Source organism: Salvelinus namaycush, chromosome 39 (genome assembly GCF_016432855.1).
Source record: "Salvelinus namaycush isolate Seneca chromosome 39, SaNama_1.0, whole genome shotgun sequence".
Lineage (NCBI taxonomy): Eukaryota > Metazoa > Chordata > Actinopteri > Salmoniformes > Salmonidae > Salvelinus > Salvelinus namaycush.
The window spans coordinates 18,020,774-18,047,089 of NC_052345.1; the positions used below are offsets into that span (position 1 = coordinate 18,020,774).

At 41.3% G+C, this 26,316-nt stretch overlaps 1 protein-coding gene across 1 annotated transcript in view; it reads right to left on the reverse strand.

Moving 5' to 3' along the window:
- LOC120032929 (E3 ubiquitin-protein ligase pellino homolog 1-like) overlaps positions 1-18,151 on the reverse strand; it is a 43,675-nt gene extending 25,524 nt beyond the window's left edge. Inside the window, exon 1 of the mRNA XM_038979201.1 lies at positions 17,877-18,151. The gene's annotated coding sequence lies outside the window, so the exon portion shown is untranslated. The remainder of the gene's footprint in view (positions 1-17,876) is intronic.
- Positions 18,152-26,316: the final 8,165 nt, after the last annotated feature.

Genomic DNA, 26,316 nt, shown 5'->3' on the forward strand with positions numbered 1-26,316 from the left:
TGCGATATGTTCTGGGATTCCTGCGATAGCATTGAGGAGTTTACCACGACAGTCACAGGCTTCATCAATAAGTGCAAGGACGATGTTGTCTCCACAGTGACTATAAGAACGTATCCAAACCAAAAACCACGGATTACAAGCAAAATCCGCACTGGGCTAAAGGCTAGAGCTTCTGCTTACAAGGAACGGGACATGGACATGGACGCACGCATACAAGAAAGCCCACTACGACCTCCAACGAGACATCAAACATGCAAAAGGACAATATAGGAGGAAGTTGGAATCCTATTACATTGGTGCCGATGTTCATTGTATGTGGCAGGGGTTGCAGACGATAACAAAGGGAAACCCAGCCATGCAGGAGTTCTGCCCAGCGATGCAGAACTCCCAAATGTGTTAAATGCCTTTTATGCTCCAATTCGCATACCTCCCCAACAGATCCTCAGATGACGCAATCTTAGTGCACTTCACACTGCCCTCTCCCACCTGGACAAGAGGGGAAAGAACTATATGAGAATTCTGTTCATAGACTACAGCTCAGCGTTCAACACCATAGTCCCCTCCAAACTCATCACCAAGCTGGAGACACTGGGATTGAACACCTCCCTCTGCAACTGGATCCTGGACTTCCTGACGCGCCGGCCCCAGATGCTGAGGGTATACAACAACACCTCCGCCACACTGACCCTGAATACGAGTGCCCCTCTGGGGTTTGTACTTAGTCCCCTCCTGTACTCCCTTTTCACCCACGACTGCGTGGCCATGCATGACTCCAACACCATCATCAAGTTTGCTGACGACACGAAGTTGGTAGGCATGATCACCAACGTTGATGAGTCAAGTTCCTTGACTTCAAGTTCCTTGATGTCCACATCACTAAGGACCTAACATGGTCCTCACACACCCGCACAGTTGTGAAGAGGGCATGGCATTGCCTCTTCCCCCTCAGCAGGCTGAAAAGATTTGGCATGGGCCCTTGCATCCTCAAAAAGTTCTACAGCTGCACCATCAGTTGCACCGAAGCATCGGCTCTCGGACCAACAGGCTCCGAGACAGCTTCTACCCGCAAGCCATAAGACTGCTAAATAGTCAATTAAGGGTACCCAAACTACCTGCACTGACCCTACGCACACTCACTAGACTGTATATACAAACCATATACATACGCACTCACACACACTACATTGACACTCCCACACAAAACAAGCACACATTCACATACTGTACACTACATATACGAGCACACACACACACACACACACACACACACACACACACACACACACACACACACACACACACACACACACACACACACACACACACACACACACACACACACACACACACACACGCAGACCGCCACAACCCAAACACACACACACACATTACACACACTCACACACACACTTTTACACTCATCATTTGCTGCTGCTCTGTTCTTTATTTGACTTTTGTAGTTATTATAGGAATTATAGGATTATTTATTGTATTATTTGGATATAAATATGAACTTGATCGAACAAAACATACATGTATTGTGTAACATGTTGTCCCGGGAGTGTCATCTGATGAAGAATATCAAAGGTTAGTGATACATTTTCTCTATTTCTGCTTTTTGTGACTCCTCTCTTTGGTTGGAAAATCGCTGTATGTTTTCTGTGACTAGTTGCTGACCTAACATAATGATATGTTCTGTTTTCGCCGAAAAGCCTTTTTGAAATCGGACACTGTGGTTTGATTAACGAGAATTTTATCTTAAAATGGTGTCTAATACTTGTATGTTTGAGAAATTTGAATTATGAGATTTCTGTTGATTGAATTTGGCTCCCTGCAATTTCATTGGCTGTTGGCTAGGGGTTCCCAGACAGGTTAAAGGTCTGTCTGTCTGTTAGATTTAATAAGTAACTACCATCTGATGGCTACAGAAGCAGTCAGATCTCATCCAAGGAAAGGTAACATACCTTTTCTGTTCCTTACTAGTGTGAGAACGGAAAAACTCACAGTACTTTCTTACATACTTCATAACGGTAATAGCGCTTGATTTAGAAATCAGTCTAGGACCACAATTAAATAGCTGTCCCTGGATGGCAGTGATGTGCGGTGAGGTCTGAGGCTGACTATTGAGCCCCACAGTGGACATGCCATAATACCCATAAAACCTAGCAAGTCAAACACAGAAATGGTTCCAATCTTTTTCCCATAGGAGATTTTAGAAACATTTCAAATGAGTTGAGTTGACGGCGGTGAATGAATGACATGACAATCGGCCTCAGGATCTCGTCACGGTATCTCTGTGCATTCAAATTGTCATCGATAAAATTAAATTGTGTTCCTTGTCCGCAGCTTATGCCTAACCATACCATAACCCCATGCCACCATAGGGCACTCTGTTCACAACGTTGACCACAGAAAACCGCTCGCCCACACGACGCCATACACGTGATCTGTGGTTGTAAGGCTGGTTGGACGTACTGCCAAATTCTCTAAAACAACGTTGGAGGCGGCTTATGGTAGAAATGAACATTTAATTCTCTGGCAGCAGCTCTGTTAGACATTCCTGCACTCAGCATGCCAATTGGGAGATCCCTCAAAACTTGAGACATCTGTGGCATTGTGTTGTGTGACAAAACTGCACATTTTAGAGTGGCCTTTAATTGTCCCCAGCACAACATGAACATTGATATTGTCCAGTATGTTGTAGTAGATTTGCCCCCTCTCTATTCTGATCGGCTGTTTGGGCTACAATGAGTTTCGCTTTCTGCCAGACCCAGTTCATTGCATTTCTGCTCAAAACGCTCATAGAAACTATCACTAAGTCTTGTTGCTGCTGTTCCAGTGCTTTCATTGTGTCGCTGATACAGATACGGCAGACACCCATATCCATCACCTTCTTCTGCAGAACACGGAAGAGCACAACAGTCTTGATCAGCTTACTTTAACTAGCCGTAAAACAAACGTAACCGCCAAAAGGCAACAGATGACGTGTGACATCCATAGGCAGGAGCGAGCTGTACCAGATCACAGCAAATTTGGGAAGTATTAGTTCAGAAATCGATTTAATCATGCAGAAAAAACATGAAGATGACAAAATTCTTATTGATAAAATGTATATTTATTTATTGTGGCCTGCCTGTTACAGTTATTTTTTCTGCACGTCACTGCTGGATGGCATCAGTAAGGTGGGCCACATCCTGGCCCTTAGCCTGGCTCTTCTGGCAACTGATCTACTTCTCTTCCATCTCATACTCCCCCACAGGGAGAGACAGTGTTCTGGCTCATGGAGGATGTGGAGGACAAAGACATATATTTACATAAACGGCTCTCCTGGAGGAAGCTGCTTCTCTCCTCTGGGGTGGGAGTCTGCAGCTCAGGGCTAGATGAACGGGCCTTCTCCATATATCTCCACATGCTGGAGGCTCTCCTCTGCACAGGGGGTGAAGGAGGCACGATCTGCCACGGGAAGTAAGGCCAGGATGTCTCTGCTGAGTACGCCTGTATCTCATCGAAGGACATCCATGGTTTCTTGGGGTAGTAGGGTTGAGAATTCCAAGAGTCAACAGGATCAATGATCAGGTCATCTTTGCAACTATCCATGGACAAGGTGGACATTGACACCCTCAGGTTCGCCAGTCCAAGGAGGTTGTGCGTTGGTCCATCGCCAAAAGACTTGTAATCTGATTTGGCTTCTTCTTTAGTCTGTCTCACATAGCTGATATTGTCAAAATGTTGTACATGGTCTGGTTTTGGGTGGGTGGTCTTCTGTCTTTTGCTGTAAAGGTGGGTAGAATCCACAATGTCTGTAGAGCCACCACACATGAAAATGCTGAAGAACCACCACAAACCTTTGCTCACACCTTTTCTCTTCATGATAAAATGTTTTAAATTAGGTTCTTGTCTTCAGAATCCAGGAATTTGAAATGTGTTGCCTGGGAAACTGACCACAACAATGTTTAATGACATGTTTGGAATACCAGTAATATCATTCATTGTTATGATGCAATGAAATCATACTGTTCTAAATTAGAATGTTCAATGCAATGGCCTTCTGTGGGCTCTGCAATGGACAGGATTGACATCTCAAAAGTGTTCAATATTCTAACCAATTCAATATTTATTGACCTTCTGACTCCACTGACTGGATCTTAATTATATCACTCTTTTGTTGCTGAGTGTATTTGTAGTGTATTTGAGTTTTAACCATTTCACGCGTGAGTTCCAAATATCTCTAACCCTAAATATCTCTAAATATCTCTAAGACCCTGCGTGAGTCTTTTCATGGTCGTGTTGTCAGAATGCTCTCAACAGGACAGTTACCCGCGCTGCCCTCAAACCAATGCACCTGCCTGTTAATTATCAATAGGCTGTTTCAACTTGTCAATTTCAAATTATTTTTGAACAAGTTTTATTTTCTAACAACAGTTTGAATTGAGGTGTGTTCCGCCTCCTCGTTAATTTGTATAAGAAGTAGCCCATTTCACTCGTGCGGACAATTTATGTTTGAGGCTTTACTGAGCGGACAAACTTCTCTCTTCAACTTCAACGTGAGCCCAAGTACTTCCTGAGTGTTTCCCCAGCTCAAGGATGATGACATTGCGCATCTCTAGTCAGAACAGGCCTTGCACAATTTGTCTTACAAATTGGACATGTATGCGTTCCTATCAAAGTAAGTGGCTTATTTTCTGGATATCGTGTTGTCGTTTCTGCTGTAGCACACCACGTGTACAGATGAAGTCGGAAGTTTACATACACCTTAGCCAAATACATTTAAACTCAGTTTTTCACAATTCCTGACATTTAATCCTAGTAAAAATTCCCTGTCTTAGGTCAGTTAGGATCACCACTTTATTTTAAGAATGTGAAATGTCAGAAAAATAGTAGAGAGAATGATTTATTTCAGCTTTGATTTCTTTCATCATATTCCCAGTGGGTCAGAAGTTTATATACCCTCAATTAATATTTGGTAGCATTGCCTTTAACCTCTAATTCCTCCCAAACCCGGATCCGGGAGCACCCCCATCAGTAAAAAAGCTGACTAGCATAGCCTAGCATAGCGTCACAAGTAAATACTAGCATCTAAATATCATTAAATCACAAGTCCAAGACACCAGATGAAAGATACACATCTTGTGAATCCAGCCATCATTTCTGATTTTTTAAATGTTTTACAGGGAAGACACAATATGTAAATCTATTAGCTAACCACGTTAGCAAAAGACACCACTTTTTTTACTCCACCATTTTTTTACTGCATCAGTAGCTATCACAAATTCGACCAAATAAAGATATAAATAGCCACTAACCAAGAAACAACTTCATCAGATGACAGTCTGATAACATATTTATTGTATAGCATATGTTTTGTTAGAAAAATTTGCATATTTCAGGTATAAATCATAGTTTACCATTGCAGCCACCATCACAACTCTCACCAAAGCAACTAGAATAACTACAGAGACCATCGTGTATTACCTAAATACTCGTCATAAAACATTTATGAAAAATACACAGCGTACAGCAAATGAAAGACACAGATCTTGTGAATCCAGCCAATATTTCAGATTTTCTAAGTGTTTTACAGCGAAAACACAATATAGCGTTATATTAGCTTACCACAATAGCAAACACACAACAGCATTGATTCAAGCCAAAAATAGCGATAACGTATAAACCAACAAAATATATTAATTTTTTCACTGACCTGCTCAGAATTCTTCAGATGACAGTCCTATAACATCATATTACACAATGCATATAGAGTTTGTTCGAAAATGTGCATATTTAGCGGCACAAATCGTGGTTATACAATGAGAAAAGTAGCCAAGCTGCCAAGAAAATGTCGGGAGAAATCTTGGGAGAGGCACCTATTCTAATCGATAAATAATCATAAACTTGACAAAAAAATACAGGTTGGACAGCAAATGAAAGATAAATTAGTTCTTAATGCAATCGCTGTGTTACATTTTAAAAATTAACGTTACTACAACATACAGCGTGCGTTAAAGCGAGGCTGCACTGAAATTAATGGCGGCTTATGCATTTTACATTTTTCAACAGAACAACGAATTAACAGCATAAATAGTTCTTACTTTTTGATGAACTCCCATCAGAATCTTGGGAAAGGTGTCCTTTGTCCAAAAGAATCGTTGCTCGGTTGTAGAATGTCGTCTTCAACGTTGCAATTAGCAGTAAACATTAGCATGTGAGCCAGAGATACCCAACTCCCTAGAACGCCACAAAAATAAATACCCGAAAATCGCAATATACTGACATAAACTGATATAATTCGGTTTAAAATAACAACATTATGATGTCTATAACGCCTATATCGAATAAAAACACAGCCGGATATTTCTAAGAGCTATAACCGAAGGTTCTAGTACGATATGCCAAGGTCCTCCGTGCGTCAGAGCGAAGAGGGAAAAGACCAGACACTTCCTTGCCAAGCTATTTATAACCTTTCAGATCTGCGTAGAGACTCCATTTCAAGTCTCACTATTCGCTAACATCCAGGGGAAGCGTATGCAGTGCATCTCAACCAATAGAAGACAGGCAGATTTATAAACAGATCTCAGAGCAGCTTGCAGAATTCTGCATTCTCACATCCACATAGGAAAATTGCTCTAAGTCCAGTTCTGTTTCACTCACAGATATAATTCAAACGGTTTTAGAAACTAGAGAGTGTTTTCTATCCAATAGTAATAATAATATGCATATTGTACGAGCAAGAATTGAGTACGAGGCAGTTTAATTTGGGAACGTAATTATTACAAAGTGCTAACAGCACCCCCTATTGACAAGAAGTTAAATTGTTTAACTTGGATCAAATGTTTCAGGTAGCCTTCCACAACCTCCCAACAATAAGTTGGGTGAATTTTGGCCCATTCCTCCTGACAGAGCTGGTGTAACTGAGTCAGGTTTGTAGGCCTCCTTGCTAGCACATGCTTTTTCAGTTCTGCCCACAAATTTTCAATAGGATTGAGGTCAGGGCTCTGTGATGGCCATTCCAATACCTTGACTTTGTTGTCCTTAAGCCATTTTGCTACAACTTTGGAAGTATGCTTGGGGTCATTGTCCATTTGGAAGACCCATTTGCGACCAAGCTTTAACTTCCTGACTGATGTCTTGAGATGTTGCTTCAATATATCCACATAATTTTCCTGCCTCATGATGCCATCTATTTTGTGAAGTGCACCAGTCCCTCCTGCAGCAAAGCACCCCCACAACATGATGCTGCCACCCCCGTGCTTCATGGTTGGGATGGTGTTCTTCAGCTTGCAAGCATCCGCCTTTTTCCTCCAAACATAACGATGGTCATTGTGGCCAAACAGTTCTATTTTTGTTTCATCAGACGATCTTTGTCCCCATGTGCAGTTGCAAACCGTAGTCTGACTTTTTCTATGGCGGTTTTGGAGAAGTGGCTTCTTCCTTGCTGAGGGGCCTTTCAGGTTATGTGGATATAGATACTTTTGTACCTGCTTCCTTCAGCATCTTCACAAGGTCCTTTGCTGTTGTTCTGGGATTGATTTGCACTTTTCGCACCAAAGTACGTTCATCTCTATGAGACAGAACACGTCTCCATCCTGAGCGGTATGACAGCTGCGTGGTCCCATGGTGTTTATACTTGCGTACTATTGTTTGTACAGATGAACGTGGTACCTTTAGGCGTTTGGAAATTGCTCCCAAGGATGAACCAGACTTGTGGAGGTCTACAATTTTTTTCTGAGGTCTTGGATGATTTCTTTTGATTTTCCCATGATGTCAAGCAAAGAGGCACTGAATTTGAAGGTAGGCCTTGAAATACATCCACAGGTACACCTCTAATTGACTCATATTATGTCAATTAGCCTATCAGAAGCTTCTAAAGCCATGACATAATTTTCTGGAATTTTCCAAGCTGTTTAAAGGCACAGTCAACTTAGCTTATGTAAACTTCTGACCCACTGGAATTGTGATGCAGTGAATTATAAGTGAAATAATCTGTCTGTAAACAATTGTTGGAAAAATTACTTGTGTCATGCACAAAGTAGATGTCCTAACCGACTTGCCAAAATTATAGTTTGTTAACAAGAAATTTGTGGAGTGGTTGAAAAACGAGTTTTAATGACTCCAACCTAAGTGTATACAAACTTCCGGCTTCAACTTTATGTATGGATCATAATGTATTTACTGTTTTATTAACATGTTTTCAAGTACTGGTGACAAATCATGCATTCCGAATCTTGCATAGATTGTAATGGACACATATGATGTGTGTAAAATACTTGAATGCTGTACTGATTATGATGAGCTAATGCTAAGCTATTTGCTGGCTACAATTGAAGTCGTAAACAAACATGGCTGCCATCATAAACAAGTTAGCTGCTGTTAGCTTAGCTGACATATATTTATTTTCTAAACAGCATTACATTAGTCTCTTGTGCTCATCAGAGATGTGAGACATTGTAAACTAGTCTAGCTGTTAGGTCGCTAACTTATGTTTTGTTTTTTGTCAGCGCAACCTGTTATTTAGACTTGTTTATGGAATCTGGCTGTGGGTGTGAGTTTGGCTGTGGATGTGTTCCGTGTGATGCTTGGATGATGTTCGTATTTATCTTTTACAATAAAAGGTCAAATTGAGGAACAAAGTTTAAGAATATTATTTTCCTTCAGTACAAAAAAAACATTTTAGATGCTGTTCAGACAACAATGGTGTTTCGACGCATTTGTTGCGTCATACATTCTGTTGCTACTGTTCCAATCAGGTATTTGAGATCGTACGCTGCAGGGACCACTCAACAATGATCACAAATATGGGATTGTAGCATCAAAGGGTTAAATAGGCTTCTAAAGTTTGTAATTTCCATGCAGAAATTTCAGACTTGATTTGCCCTAACAAAAATGTTATCAACCCCTACAAAAATGTATATTAATTATCATCCACATAATAATTCACATTTCCTGTTGCTGCAGGATTATTGTCCTTCTGTAGCAAACTGGCTCAAATTAAGATCCTACATCTGTACCTGTACTCCACTGTGTGCAGAAAGGAACACAATAAACCAAACATACCTACAGTAGACATGTCCCAGGTCACAACAACTCATTCAGTTTCACTTCTATTTATTTCAAGCCCAAAACAAGTGACCCACCCAGTCATCATTGACAAAGGAAACCCAGGTCTTTAAACATGGGCCACTATCTTCTCCCCTGGTCTTCTCTGTCTGACCCTGGCCAGGATTGGAGAGGCCAATGTCACTGGCCTTTCCATGTCGCTCTCCCGCTAAGTCGGCCATTAGATCAATAATGAGAGTCTGATGACGCGGTGCCCGCCCGTGGCTGCTGGGCAGAGCTGGCACAGAGCTGGCACCTGCTGAATGCCACTCCGTGTGCCAATGGGGACAGCCGACACCTCAAAGGGCCAGATAATACCACCATTGTTGTGGGGGTGCCATGTCCACAGCTACACCCCTTTCATTGCTAGTGCCAGAATCACATGGCAGTGAGTGGAGATAATATAAACATGTGAAGGGGAGGTTCTGAGAAGAGAAGATGAGTGGGAATGACATACATCGACATATTTTGTTATTTTATTTAGACAACAACTGTAACGCTCGTCGTCGGTGGAAGGAAGAGTGGACCAAAGCAAAGCGTGGAAAGTGTTCATTATATTTATTTACAAGAAACACTCAAACAAAAATAACAAATCCAAAAACGAAAGCGAACAGTTCCGTCAGGCGCAGACACTAAACAGAAAATAAGATATGATCCCCAATCAGAGACAACGATAGACAGCTGTCTCTAATTGGGAACCACACTCGGCCAAAAACAAAGAAATAGAAAACATAGACTTTCCCACCCGAGTCACACCCTGACCTAACCAAACATAGAGAATAATAAGGATCTCTAAGGTCAGGGCGTGACAACAACAGAGGACCACCAGAACAACAGAGTACACAGGTACAGTATCTTCAGAAAGTATTCATACCCCTTGACTTATTGCACATTTTGTTGTGTTACAGCCCAAATTTAAAATGCGTTAAATCTAGATTTTGTGTCACTGGCCTATACAAACAATACACAAAATAATTTTTTACAAATTAATTACAAATGAAAACCTGAAATGTCTTGAGTCAATTACGATATAACCCCTTTGTTAGGTCATGCCTAAATGAGTTCAGGAGTAAACATTTGCTTAACAAGTCACATAAGTTGCATGGACTCACTCTGTGTGATTTTGGAATGACTACCTCATCTCCATACCCCACACATGCAATTATCTGTAAAGTCCCTCAGATGAGCAGTGGATTTCTAACACAGATTAAACCACAAAGACCAGGGAGGTTTTCCAATGCCTCGCAAAGAAGGGCACTTATTGGTAGATGGGTAAAAGAAATCAGATAGTGCATATCCCTTTGAGCATGGTGAAGTTATTCATTACACGTTGGATGGTGTATCTGTCACGTCTGCTCCCGTTCTTCCTCCCCCCCCTGGCGCTTGAGGGCGCCAGGCTGCCCTGCATCACGCACTCCTTCCATCCATTACGCACACCTGCCTTCCCTCGTCACGCACATCAGCAATATTGGACTCACCTAGACTCACTCATCTTTTATTTCCTCCCCTATATTTGTCAGTTCCCTTGCTCTGTTCCCCGCGGCTGCATTAATTGTCTTTTGTTTGTGTTACCTGTTTGCTGACGCTGTTCCTGTCTTGTTCCATGTCCGTTATTTATTAAATGTTTTACTCCCGTACCTGCTTCGTCTCTCCAGCGTCAACTCAAGTGACAGTATCAATACACCCTGTCACTACAAAGATACAGGCATCCATCCTAACTCAGTTGCCGGAGAGGCCGCTCAGGGATTTCATCATGAGGCCAATGGTGACTTTAAAACAGTTAGAGTTTACTGGCTGTGATAGGAGATAACTAAGGATGGATCAACAACATTGTAGTTACTCCACAAAACTAACATAAATGACAGTGAAAAGGAGGAAGCCTGTAGAGAATAAAAATATTCCAAAACATGCATCCTGTAAAGGCACTAAAGGAAAACTGCAAAAAAATTGGCAAAGAAATTAACTTTATGTCCTGAATCCCATTTGCCTTATAATTGAGGCAAATGGGAGACAGATTCACCTTTCAGCAGGACAATAACCTAAAACACAAGGCCAAATATACACTGGAGCTGCTTACCAAGACGACATTGAATGTTCCTGAGAGGCCTAGTTACATTTTTGACTTAAATCGGCTTGAAGATCTATGGCAAGACTTGGAAATGGCTGTCTAGCAATGATCAACAACCAACATGACAGAGCTTGACATTTTTTTTAAAGAATAATGTGCACATTTTGTACAATCCAGGTGTACGAAACTCTTAGACTTAACCAGAAAGACTCACAGCTGTAATCGCTGCCAAAGATGATTCCAACATGTATTGACTCAAGTGTGTAAATACTTATGTAAATGTGACATTTCTGTATTTCATTTTCAATTAAAGTGCTAAAAATTCTAAAAACATGTTTTCACTTTGTCATTTTGGGGTATTGTGTGTAGATGGGTGAGAAAAAAATATATATTTAATCCAATTTGAATTTAGGCTGTGACAAAACAAAATGTGGAGTAAGTCAAGGGGTATGAATACTTTCTGATGGTACTGTACCTGTGTACTCTGCTGTTCTGGTGGTCCTCTGTTGTTGTCTAAATAAAATAACCAAATATGTCGATGTACGTCATTCCCACCCTTCTTCTCTTCTCAGAACCTCCCCTTCACATGTTTATATTATCTCCACTCACTGCCAGTGTGATTCTGGCACTGGCACTGAAAGCGGTGAAGCTGTGGACATGGCACCCCCACAACAATGGTGGTATTATCTGGCTTTGAGGTGTCGGCTGTTCCCATTGTGTAGTTATACCTAGGCTAAATATAAGCCTTCCACAACCATAAGACCCACAAATAACTGAATTATTTTATCAAAATAGTTTAAAACTGATGTTTTTTTGCAATTATCTCTGATCGGGCTTTCAAGTCTATGAAAATGCCATTTTATGTTACAAATCTAACTAGAACCATGCATAATGCACATTCACTAATAATGATTAACTTCTTGCAGCAGGCATTAGGCTATAGAAAATGAACACAGGTCTCATCATCAATCTCTCTGGTCCACGTGCTAGTGATTAGCCAGCTAATCTTTATATTTCAAGTTTAGCGAACTTGGATCTATCTGTCAGCTAACAAGGTTGAACAGTTGAATTGTTGTGAACACACCCTTCTGCCCGTCTCCAACTGTTTGAAAAGCATGTTAGCCTGTCCACTTTGTTCAGATGTTGAAATCAAGTGGCCTACCTTATTTCTCAGGAGAACGAGTTGCCAATCCCTTATATAATTGTGTTTTATGCTTATGCAGATTTATAAAACACAGACTCGACAGCTAGTATAACAGGCTAAAATGCTGCTAGCAGAATGTGGTACCCCAATGCCATGCGCGACAAACTGAGCATTCATTTTCCAGACGCAATGTTCATTGATACTCTCGTTTTAGTATTGTCTGCTCTGTGTGCAATTTGAGTAGTTGAGACATAAAATGGGTATGTGTAATGAGTGCGCTGAGAGTCGGGAAGCAAGTTCAGGGAGTGAGTGTTTAAATAAATGCAACTAAATACAAAACAAGAAGCACGAACAATGACACTGGAACAGAAACAATAACGCCTGGGGAAGGAACCAAAGGGAGTGACATATATAGGGAAGGTAATCAGGGAAGTGATGGAGTCCAGGTGAGTCTGATGACGCGCAGGTACGCGTAACGATGGTGACAGGTGTGCGCCATAACAAGCAGCCTGGTGACCTAGAAGCCGGAGAGGGAGCACACGTGACAGTATCGCTAGAAAAGTTCACTTCTCCTCTATTACAGTAAAATAATGTCTCAATGTGTTTTTGGAGTCAATATGACCGATTCTGTTGGACCAAACCTCAAATGCAAATAGCGAGTTGAAACCGCTTGTCAGAGAGGAAGATGTGATCTCTCAACTTTGTTGTCGTGAGAGGCAGGGGGAGGGGTTTGGTGTGTGCATACACCATAGAGGAAGAGGCGAAGCAAGATGTTTCACTCTCGCTAAAATCTGTCCAAAAATAAGGTCAATGCTTATTTTGGACCTAAGGTTGCCTTTGGGCCAGAAACTCCCATTTTTAGGGCGGAGACGTGCATCTCGTAATTATATACAGATCTCTGGTGTAAATGGGAAGGTGCACCGGTGCGAAGGAGCGAAGGAGACGAGACCAAAAATACATGAGAACAAGCGGACATAAACACTCATAAAACAAACAAAAATAACAAAACATTGATTCTAGCATAAAGGCATTTTGAATATCCTGCAAAAACATACATTCAAATGAATTCGATATACTGTACCTACCACCAAGGCAATGAGCCATGGCTCAGCTGGCTCTGTAAGTAGATCACATCAGCCTACAAACTGTATGTTGCAGCGATTATACTACCCATAGTCAGCCGGAACTGGGAACAATCACACACCTTTGCACCCTACAAAGACTCCCTTAGAGTAGGCTTTCAACATCATTTCGAAAGACAGAGAACACACACATCTCTGACAAGATGTATTCTTAAGGTCCCAACAGGTTAGCAGATAAAATAGAGCAGAGGCCAAGTCTCAAGAAACACCCTGCAATTCAGTCACATTTCTATATTCCCTGGCCATGAATAAAGCCAGTTAACTGCAGAGGACAGAGGCCCATTCACTGGCCTGTAACTGGATAATGGAGGAGCTTTGCAGCTATAGCACAGAGACCCACCCTCTCCCAAGACAAGGAGGACGACTTTTAAAGTGACTTCACTCCTCTGCAGTAACAAGGACACTGTTGTTGCACCCCTTTCGTTCCACTCGTGACAAACGTAACAGCCTCCGGTCTGACTGGGCGGTGAATCGTTTTTAACCGCACGACAGGGAGTCGGGGGGGCGCGATTTGGTGTCAGACTAGCATCACACAGAGAAAACACGACACAGCTTCTGTGCTTGGTGGTAGTACAGAGAGAGACATTATACGTGGTCCGGGTAGGACATGTCATGGAAATAAAGAATGCTAACTGCACATCAACAAGTACTGTAGCTAATTCTGTGAAGCCTTGATTAGCTTTGAGAAACCTAATTATGTAATCAGTACTGTATTGTGCTTTTCACCAAGGAGAAGCTGGGAGATTAAAGGAGTAAAGACAGGAGTTCAAAACCCAGCTAACGTTAGAGCTGGCACAATTATTGTGTAATCGTGTAACCAACAATTATGGACAATAACAGTGAACTAACAAAAAGAATCGTCATAATCGTCTTAACGCATTCATTTTAGGAGAAGGGCGATTCAACTTTATATTCAAGTAGATATAGTTTACCCAATAGCATTTTCTTTAACATGACGTGGGCAAAGTTGGTAGTCATTTTACGAGCAGAACAGCACGGTCAGGAGGAGAAACTTCACTTCCACGTGGTCCATTCGTTTTTGAGACAGGGCTGTCACCAAAGCGGTGTTGTATTTATTAGGTATGTCGTAGCTAATTTCCAAAGATGCATTATTACATGTAATGCATTTTGTACTATTTTTGTCATTGTTATGATGGTTAATTACAAAATACCCAGTGCATACTGTGTAAGCCTAACAAGGCTCTTAGGACTTTTACTGTAATCCTGTTCACAGAGGTCATAGGTGCCAATAAAGAGGGTTGCTATTGGCTGTAGGTGGCCATTTCATAGGCACCCGTCTCTATAAAGAGATTATCAAGGGAGGGACAAAGTCTGATCCAAACACGGCACCTCATAAAAAGGGTTCGACTGCAGGCTAATAAGCTTATGGCTGGCTTTGAGAGAGACAGAGAGAGACAGAGACAGAAAGAGAAAGAGAGATACTGACTTTCCAGATAATTTAATACAGTCAAAGTGTATTCTTCTTTATTAGCGTCTCTTTATTAACGTCATTAACAATGGGGGTTAGGGGAGGTGTCATCATGTCAGTTTGAAATGGAGTCCAACGGTGACATAACCTCAGCAGTCTGACTTTTGAGGTAGCAGATGGAGGGTGGCAGTTTACATTTCAAACCCTTTGAATTATTCATTGAGGTAGAACACAGACTACCCTGAAAGGCAAATAAATAATTGTTTTTAGAAAAAAAGTATACTATGTTCTGCCTAGTGGCGCAGCGGTTTAGGGCACTGCATCTCAGTGCTAGAGGCGTCCCTACAGACCATGGTTTGATTCCAGGGTGTATCACAACCGGCCGTGATTAGGAGTCCCATAGGGCGGCGCACAATTGGCCCAGCGTCGTCCGGGTTCGGGTTTGGCCGGGGAAGGCCGTCATAAATAAGAATTTGTTCTTAAATGAGTTGCCTAGTTAAACAAAGGTTAAATAAATAAATAAAATATTATTATGAATCTTCCTCAGAGAGTGAAGATGGTCTTCTGAAATGATAGGTTACATCTGTCAACTACGGGTGTCATCCTCATACAAGGCACCGATTTAGCTATAGGTAAGGATAACGTCCATTTGCTTATGAGCAGCAATGTCACAGAGAACACATCTCATTATACTATCATACAAATTCAGGACAGAAAGATACCACTTTTATTTGTTTTTCCACATTCTCCAATCATCAGTCAGAAGAACGGTGAAAACTTGGGAGGTAACCATGGGCAAAACAAAGTTCCCAAGCAAATGTGTTTTCCCTATAGCGTTGAAGCGAAATCGGCCAGGTAGACAACCTCTCCATTTTCCAAGTTTAGGGAGAACAAGAAAATTTGGTTGCATCCTATTCACTATATAGGTTACTACTTTTGACCTGAACCCTATGTGCCCCGGTCAAAAGTAGTGCACTACATAGGGAATAGGGTGCCATTTCGGACGTAACCCGAGAGAGATAAGAGGCGGTGGCTTGTAGGTGCCCATGACTGGACCTTTCCAACACATCAAGTCGACCTTGATACCAATGAAGGAGTGGGGTAAGCAGAGGAAGGAATGTGGAGAGGAGAGGAGTGGAGTGGACCAATTAAAATAGCCTTTGTGTCTTTCTGTCCAGTCGGGAAAAAGGGAAAAAAAGGGATCTTTCCAGGAATGACTTTCATTAAATTGACTTTACCACAGAAGCAGATCTCCAAGTTAGACAGATGTACAGCATTCGCTGACACAGAGCTATGACAGACATCTGCTTTATCAAGTTGAACAGAAAAAAGGTTCAGGCTAGGTGGCGAGTTGTTTAATGAATGTTTTGTCTGCTCATTCACTCTGTTCAAAAGAGATGTGTCACACAAGTTATAACCTAAACAGGAACCAAAGTCATGAGAATGGTGAGCATGTAAGGGCCCTTGACAGGGAATGTAGGCTAAAATACGGTTATAAGCGATGCATGCACAACACTACACAAACATAGGCCTAAATGTGGGTCATCATGGCACACCCAATGTTGCTGTTGTTAACATGATATAGCCTATGAATTACTTAGTAACTTGTAGTAGGCTATGTGTAATACACCATAGGCTACATGCTTTCAGTATGTGCCCCAGGGTTGATGTTAACTAATTGTGTTTGCTACCCTTTTGCGACTGCCGAGCCACAGAATCCTAACGTGATCCTCACAAATGGCAGTCTCTGAAAAGCTCCGCTCATGTTCAGCCTCAGCAACCTTCGGTGACCCCACGTTTGTTTTTATTCCCTAATCAAGGCATGAAACAGACACCCATCCTTAGGGCTTTTCGCCCCAAAACAAATAGACTTGCATAACTGATCCCCGCACAACCTGTTGACATACCAGGGGTGAGTCGGTAAGAGCATCTTATCTGGGAGGTTGGAGTCGAGTAGGGAGACCGGCCTGATTAAATAAAGGAAACTGATCCAGCCCATTTCAGGAATGGAAACTCTGGTGAGAGTGATATGATGGTGTTATTTTTAAACTCTCGCAAGCATCCACAGATGATGTAGTCCACTACTGAGGAGTATAGTCAGACGACAGTATGATGATACTACGCCAGTTTTCTAAGACAGCACAATCATGAATCAACAGTGCTTATAATAGACTAGAGGAGCAAAGGGAATTTCAAAGTATAGACAGTAGGCTACTAACAGCCCTCCATACTCAGATGACAGTTTGATACGAGGCCAGTTTCTCTTAAAATAGGCCTAACCCTACATAGAGAAGGGTCAAAGGGTATTTCAAAGTAAAGACAGCATATGCTACACACAAACACAGCTCTACTATGATAGGGACAGCAATGAATATGACTGGACAGTTGAGCAAATGAGCCGAATTTGGGGGAACAAAAGAGGGACTCACGAGGCCAGATGCTACAGCGAGATGATGCATGCAAATCAGTTTATGTTGTGGGAACAATAGCCCCCAGCTGGGCTTTCTCCGTGCGGGCCAAACCGGCTTGTCAACCACACAAGGGAAAGAGAGACCCTTTATTGTGCACAACCAGTAACGTCATATATATACACTTCAAAAGTGCCATAGGCACATTTCAAGTCCACATACTTAACTCTCTCTTAATAGTTAAATAGGTAGGTAGGCTACTTGGTTTCAATGTGTGAATGATGACAATGGGCAATAAAACCAACCTCAGTTTAGGTATTTCTTACCGCTGGAAAATGTTGTCATTGTTTGGTTTCTGTGCCATGAATAGACTAACTTGAAAGTGAAAAGTCATACATTGTAGGCTAGGCCTACTATTGGTAATAGTCGACAGCAAAAAAAGTGTAAATGTGTGCAACAATTAGGCTACAATTTTATATTTTACTGATAATGACAATAACTTTCCCCTTGGTAGCCAAGCAAATTGCAGTAAAATAACACTTTAGCTACATAAAATAAAGCACATTGTATATGTGTTTCAAACTCGCCTTACCTAATGACAATCCGTCAGCATCATCTGGACTTTCCCGATATTCGCTCGAAATCCAATTAGAATGCTCCAGCTGAGAAAAACGCACACCGAAGATTGAAAGGAAAGCAATTCTGTCCGTGCTGACCTAAACACCGAATTGTCGAGTTATTTTTACATTCACCTGCTAAGATATGTTTATGACGTTGTTATATGCTGTCCAACTATTTTCGCTCTATTGTACTGGTAAACGGACTCAGTGTAGGACAATACTAGAGTGAGTAATCTTTACAATCGGGTCTCTGCTCCAGTCTGCTCGTGCTCACATGAAGTTACGTCATGAGACGCGTCGAAACGTACCATGGGCCTTGTAGTTGTAGCCTAGTCTACTGGAAATAACACACACACACACACACACACAGTCTGTACAACTAACCTTGTGGAGACACAATTCAGTCCCATTCAAAATCCTATTTTCCCTAACCCCTAACGCTAACCCGTACCTTTACCCCTTTTTTTTATATTTTTTTATTTTACCGTTATTTTACCAGGTAAGTTGACTGAGAACACATTCTCATTTACAGCAACGACCTGGGGAATAGTTACAGTGGAGAGGATGGGGATGAATGAGCCAATTGTAAGCTGGGGATGATTAGGTGACCGTGATAGAGGGACAGCTTGGGAATTTAGCCAGGACACCGGGGTTAACACCCCTACTCTTACGATAAGTGCCATGGGATCTTTAATGACCTCAGAGAGTCAGGACACCCGTTTAACGTCCCATCCGAAAGACAGCACCCTACACAGGGCAGTGTCCCCAAACACTGCCCTGGGGCATTGGGATATGTTTTTAGACCAGAGGAAAGAGTGCCTCCTACTGACCCTCCAACACCACCCTAACCTTAACCCGAAAACCTAACTCTATCCCTGACACTAACCATAGCTCCTAACCCTAAATTCTCCTAACCCTAAATTCTCGTAATTCTAACGATAATACTAATTCTAACCTTAACTCTAAACCTCCTAGAGATAATATTTAACCTTGTGGGGACCAACAAAATGTCCCCAGTTGGTCAAATGTTTGTCTGTCAATGTGTGTGTGTGTGAGAGAGAGGGTGAGAAACACTAAAATAATCACACTTCTACCAGACAGGACTCCTCCATACAGTGACTTTTGAATAACCTCTTAGTTCACAATTTATTGGTTTGCCTCTGCATTTGATTGGGGGAAAAATGGTCTTCTTCACTCTTGCTTGCTTGTCTTTGCACAGACATAATTCATGTATTCCTGCTTCAATATTTTGTCCCACACTTTCAAAGAGCTCTTCACACCATACTGCCGAAACCCCGAGGGCCATTTTTTTCCTCCAGCAATGAAACACACATCAACATAGCAACAGCGCTGCATTTGGTTCTTGAGAGTTCAGTAGGAGCATAGGGTGCAGCGAATGCTGTGCTAATACTAGCAAATATTAAGTTTCCAAACCACTAAACGTTTGTACGGCTGACCTGTAAGCCGTTGTCATGCAGTCATGGAGACTGTAACCATGAACACTAATATGTTTACGTAGTGTTTTAAATACCACAAACTTGGAAGACGCAGAAGATCTTCTTCTCTGGATTCTTATGTGTGTGTATGGGGGGGAGGGTGCATTTGTGTGTGTGTGTGTGTGTGTATGGGGGGAGGGGGGGGGGGCATTTGGCAAGTCAGGACATTTGGCCGATACTCACAAGGAAAAAGGCTATTTTAGGCTTAGGGGTTAAGTTTAGGGTTAGAATTAGAATTAGGGTAAAAATTTGGTTTAGTGTTAGGGGTTAGGTTTAGGGTAAGGAGTTAGGGCTAGGGTAAAGAGTAAAGAAAAGTAGAATTTTGAATGGAAATCAATTGTTGGTCGGTCCCCAAAAAGTCTTCACAAGTATAGTTATACCATGCTGTGCGTGTGTGATTGTGTGTGTGTGTGTGTGTGTGTGCGTGTGCGTGTGCGTGTGCGTGTGCGTGTGTGTGCGTGTGCGTGCATTTGAGAGAGAGAGAAAGGAAGAGAGAGAAACCAGGATAAATACATTATCCTTGTGCTTGAGCACATAGGTAATAGCAGTACATGTATATAATAACAGCATATGTAAAATGAGGTGAAATAAGTGAATTCACCACTGCAGTCCATTCTAAAATAAAACAGTTGAGTGAATAGGGGTGGGAGATGACAATACAGAAGCACGAGCGTCGGTTTCTGCATTGTCATTGCCAATGAATCAATGCCTGCCCTCTCAATAACCTCTTCATCAGGGTGTGTGTTGGTTGGAGCTTTAATATGTAGGCGATGATAGCTGAATCCTGGTTGGCTGTGGTGTGTGAATAAGTCTCTGTGTCGTACTTGAACTGAATGACACTTAGGTTTCATCATCTGTTCCCGGATGTCCAATACCTTTTGTTTTTCCTCTAACACTCACTTCATTGTTGGGTAGGGAGGTTACAATAATGTTCCCAATACTACATTTTACCAGACAAGAACAAGGCAGTCTGTAGGCATTTGCCTTAAGAAATGTGTCAAACAGTGCTGTAAGTGGAATAAACTGTATTCCTATTACCTAGCAATAACAGTAAAAAACATCCCAACCTATAACAGTAATATCACCACTACATGTACAATGATAGTGTTTACAGAATTTCTCAGAAAATTCATTCCATTTTATTTGACAAAGCACCAAAGGGCTATATAGGCCATAAAGGCCATATAAGGTAAAATGTTGGTAATATCTCAATAATATCACTTTTCATCCAGATGTTTTCTCACAAGCTCTCTTATTCTCTTTTATCTTATTCTCTTCTACATCCCTCCTCTTTCTCCTTATCTTTCCATCTCTCTCTCTACCAGCCAGGTGCTAGTGTAATCGGATACATTCTCCGAGCGTGGTAAAGATGACATGGCTGGTTCAAGGTCACTGTGGGACCAGAGGCCATGCACAATGTGATGTGAGGAGAAAAAGGGTGGGTTCGGATACTGTAGCAGTTGTAGTGGTGGTGTGTCAAATAAGATTCTTACAAGAGCAAATAGTGGAGAGTGCAGATTAGAGATTTGGCTGTTTGTCTATCTGTCTTGTGTCCATATATCTGTGCAATGCCTGATTGGTGTGCTTTTTCATTAGAGACCAACCCTCAACCCAAAAAGTTTTGTCACATGGCGTGGTCGCATTTCCTGGACTGAACAGGATCTATTGAAATGCAAAAAAATACACATACAGTAAGTATATGATTCATGGGCTCCATGGTTGAACCCAGATGGCAGACCCACACTGAGTAAGTTGTGCCATCTAGTGTTCATTTTGTAAATACATGGACATACGTTGGGTATATACACTGAGGGTACAAAATATTAGGAACACCTGCTCTTTCCATGACATAAACTGACATGGTGAATCCAGGTGAAAGCTATGATCCCTTATTGATGTCATTTTTTAAATCCACTTCAATCAGTGTAGATGAAGGTGAGGAGGCAGGTTAAAGAAGGGTTTTTAAGCCTTGAGACAATTGAGACATGGATTGTGTATGTGTGCCATTCAGAGGGTGAACGGGAAAAACTAAAGATTTAAGTGCCTTTGAACAGGGTATGGTAGTAGGTGCCAGGTGCACCGGTTTGAGTGTGTCAGGTTTTTCAAGCTCATCAGTTTCCCGTGTGTATCAAGAATGGTCCACCACCCAAAGGACATCTAGACAACTTGACACAACTGTGGGAAGCATTGGGGTCCATATGGGCCAGCATCCTTGTTGAACGAGGTTGGAACTCAATATTAGGAAGGTGTTCCGAATGTTTTGTACAATCAATGTATAGAGTACATGATGACATTTGAAACAGATTGTGCATATAAATTACTCAGATAAAGATGCATCATACCAAGAAACAAAAGACAGTCCTTGTATTTCTATATTAGAATATTTTTGCTATGGTACTGTACTTTGAGGTTCTGTCATTGAGGAAACTTTTAAAAAGTCCATTGAACATTTTAATTTAGGCAGTGGTGGAAAAAGTACCCAATTGTCATACTTTTTACTAAACGTAAAGATACCTTAAAACTTCTTATGGCTGCAATCCCGTTAACAGGATGATATGACAACAGCCAGTGAAAGTGCAGGGCGCCAAATTCAAACAACAAAAATCTCATTAATAAAATTCCTCAAACATACATGTATCTTATACCATTTTAAAGGTAATCTTCTTGTTAATCCCACCAAAGTGTCTGATTTCAAATAGGCTTTACAGCGAAAGCACCACAAACGATTATGTTAGGTCACCGCAAAATCACAGAAAAACACAGCCATTTTTCAAGCCAAAGACAGGAGTCACAAAAAGCAGAAATAGATATAAAATTAATCACTAACCTTTGATGATCTTCATCAGATGACACTCATAGGACTTCATGTTACACAATACATATATGTTTTGTTCGATAAAGTTCATATTTATATCCAAAAACCTCAGTTTACATTGGCGCCATGTTCAGAAATGCCTCCAAAATATCCGGAAAAATTGCAGAGAGCCACGTCAAATAACATAAATACTCATCATAAACTTTGATGAAAGATACATGTTTTACATAGAATTAAAGATACACTTGTTCTTAATGCAACCGCTGTGTCAGATTTCAAAAAGCTTTACGGCAAAAGCACAATATTCAATAATCTGAGAACAGCGTTCAGCCACAAAAGGAAGCCATACAGTTACCCACCAAATTGTGCAGTCAACAAAACTCATAAAAAGCATTATAAATCTTCACTTACCTTTGCTGATCTTCGTCGGAATGCACTCCCAGGACTCCCACTTCCACAAGAAATTTTAGTTTTGTTCGGTAATGTCCATAATTTATGTCCAAATAGCTATTTTTGTTAGCGTGTTTGGTAAACAAATCCAAAGTCAGGAAGCGCATTCACTAAAAGCAGACGAAATGTCAAAAAGTTCCGTAACAATCAGTAGAAACATGTCAAACGATGTATTGAATCAATCTGTAGAATGTTTTTAACATAAATCTTCAATAATGTTCCAACCGGAGAATTACATTGACTTCAGATGTGCGATGGAACAGAGTTCCCTCTCATGTGAACGCGCATGGTCAGAGCATGGTCAGGTCATGGTAGACCTGACTAATTCCTGTCTCCTTCGGCCCCACTTCACAGTAGAGGCATCAGACAAGGTTCTACAGACTGTTGACATCTAGTGGAAGCCGTAGGAAGTGCAAACTCATCCATATCCCACTGTGTATTCAATAGGGGCTGGGTTGAAAATCCACCAACCTCAGATTTCCCACTTCCTGTTTGGATTTTTTTCTCAGGTTTTTGCCTGCCATATGAGTTCTGTTATACTCACAGACATCATTCAAACAGTTTTAGAAACTTCCGAGTGTTTTCTATCCAATACTAATAATAATATGCATATATTAGCAACTGGGACTGAGGAGCAGGCAGTTTACTATGGGCACCTCTGGGCACCTTTCATCCAAGCTACTCAATACTGCCCCTGCAGCCATAAGAAGTTAATAGAAAACGACTCAAGTAAAGGTGAAAGTCACCCAGTAAAAATATTACTTGTGTAAAAGCCCAAAATTATTTGGTTTTAAATATACAGTATACTGAACAAAAATATAAACACAACATGTAAAGTGTTGGTCCCATGTTTCATGAGCTGAAATAAATATCCCAGAAAAATCCATACGTACAATAGCTTATTTCTCTCAAATTCTGTGCACAAATTTGTTTACATCCCTGTTAGTGAGCATTTCTGCTTTGCCAAGATAATCCATCCACCTGACAGACAGCATATCAAGAAGCTGATTAAACAGCTTCCTTGCTGAGGAATATTTCTGTCTGTAATAAATCCCTTTTGTGGGGAAAAACTCATTCTGATTGGCTGGGCCTCACCCACCCCAGTGGGTGGGCCTGGCTGCCAAGTGGGTGGGCCTATGCCCTCTCAGGCCCCCCCATGGCTGCGCCCCTGCCAAGTCATGTGAAATCCATAGATTAGGGCCTAATTTATTTATTTAAATTGACAGATTTTCTTATATGAACTGTAACTCAATAAAATCATTGAACTTATTACATGTTGCGTTTATATTTTAGTTCAGTATACTTAAGTATCAAAAGTAAAAGTAAAAAATCATTTCAAATTCTTTATATTAAGCAAACCAGGTGGACCCATTTTTGTTATTTTTATTTACAGATAGCCAGGGGCACACTCCAACACTCAGACATTATTTACAAACAAAGCATGTGTGTTTAGTGAGTCTGCCAGATCAGAGGCAGAGAGATGACCAGGATGTTCTCTTGATAAATGCGTGAATTGGATAATTTTCCTGTCCTGCTAAGCATTCAACATGTTACAAGTACTTTTGGGTGTCAGGGAAAACGTATGGAGTAAAAAATAACATTATTTTCTTTTGGAATGTAGTGAAGTAAAAGTTGTCGAAAATATAAATTGTAAAGTAAAGTATAGGTACCCACAAAAAATAAAAGTAGTACTTTAAAGTATTTTTACTTAAGTACTTTACACCACTGAATTTAGTACAGTATAATTTTACATTATCTCAACAACATATGACATCGCTGGAGTTCCGAAGATGTCATAAAGCAATGTTTCCCAGGAAACATAATTCAAATTCAAATTTTCAGAATACAAGAAACTCATATCAAAATTTGATCATGAAGTGGAAAGGTACGCGCACAGGTTGGTGGTTTTTATTTTTAAAAAGAATGTAGTAGCTCCATAGATATTTTGGATTCTACCCACATTTAAAACAAAATCACCAACGGAAAGCCTGACCATGTCAAAGATTTTGAGAATATCAGCTATTTCAGTCAGACTAAAGAAGCCAAGTCCGACTACAGCTCTTTTGGCGATGGACCAACGCACAACCTCCTTGGACTGGTCAACCTGAGGGTGTGAATGTCTACCTTGTCCACGGATAGTTTCAGAGATGACCTGATCATTGATCCTGTTGACTCTTGGAAGCCTCAACCCTACTACCCCCAGAAAGCATGGATGTCCTTCGATGAGATACAGGTATGACGCTCACCAGGTGTCTCCAAATAACCATGTACAATAGATTACCTGGTTTCTCAATTTTGGTGAAACTCACAATAAACCAAAGGAAGCATTTCTAACTGTTACACAGGCATACTCAGCAGAGACGTCCTGGCCTTACTTCTCGTGGCAGATCATGCCTCCTTCACCCGGAGCAGAGGAGAGCCTCCAGCATGTGAAGCGACATGGAGAAGGCCCGTTCACCCAGAAACTAAGCAAGACGGAAGATAGGTCGTCGTCGTTCATAATAACCACATGCATACAGATTTGAGCAAATTCCAACATCACCGTTGTCGCAGAACTCCACCTGTTTTGAACCCCACAGTTTTAGCAAAAAATAAATAAATATTTATATATTTTTTTCAGGCTTGCCTGTTTTGCATGTTATTTTGGCATTAAAACGTGTCACATATCAGTTTGCAAGCAATGGAAAAAATTATAGACATAATTCAGTTAATAAATCTGCATACACACATGGTCTCTTTTTTGTTTTCTTGAGCTCCAAAATGCAGGTGTTTCAGCCTAGCTCAGTGATTTCTGTGGTGGTGGTGGGGCGTGCCAGCAGAAAATAGGAGTATTGCACCATGATTGGCTCAGTTTTCTGTCACTCATGGGGACAGTACGTCATCGCCGAGTTTGAGTGCTTAGTAAGGGTAAACATCCAAAATTTCAGCCCTTTGGGTCCTGCCATAGAGTTATATTACAAATGCCCTTCCAAGAAGGCTTAAGGTCATTGGCCACAGATAAAATTACGTCAAATCACGTTATATGTATATGTATATGTATATGTACAGTCATCAGCATGAATCAAGTCGACAATCTACTGGCAAATCCTTTTTAATCCTTGTCATATGAAGAGAAATGATGGATCAAACGTATCGGTGCTCATCGGCCATTGGGCATGAAGATTACACAACAAGTTGGAAATCGCAAATTCAACAATGAGTCGGATGGAAGGAATCAGTGGCTAACTGCAAGCATTGCAAAGCAACTACTAACGTTAGCCTGCTATGCAATGGAGTGGCTGTGTTTTTTTTCTTCCAGAGTTCCCACCATAAATCCAGAGAATGCCAGACTTTGATGAAAAAGTTTGCCCACAAAGGACCGCTTTGCCACCTTTACAAGGTGAGTGTCACAATTCCTACAGAAGGTGGCTCCCCTTCCTGTTCGGGTGGCGCTCGGCGGTCGTCGTCACTGGCCTACTAGCTGCCACTGATCCTTTTTTCCCCTTTTCTGTTTATTGGTTTCACCTGTTTTGTGTTTGGTTGATTAGTCGGGCTATATTAACCAGTAGGCCCGCCTGCTATTTGTGCGGGATTGTTTGTGTGACTAGGGTGCACGTTTGAGGTTTACGTGTTTCTCATTTCGTGGGTTTTCCTGGACTGTTTCTGGCTTTG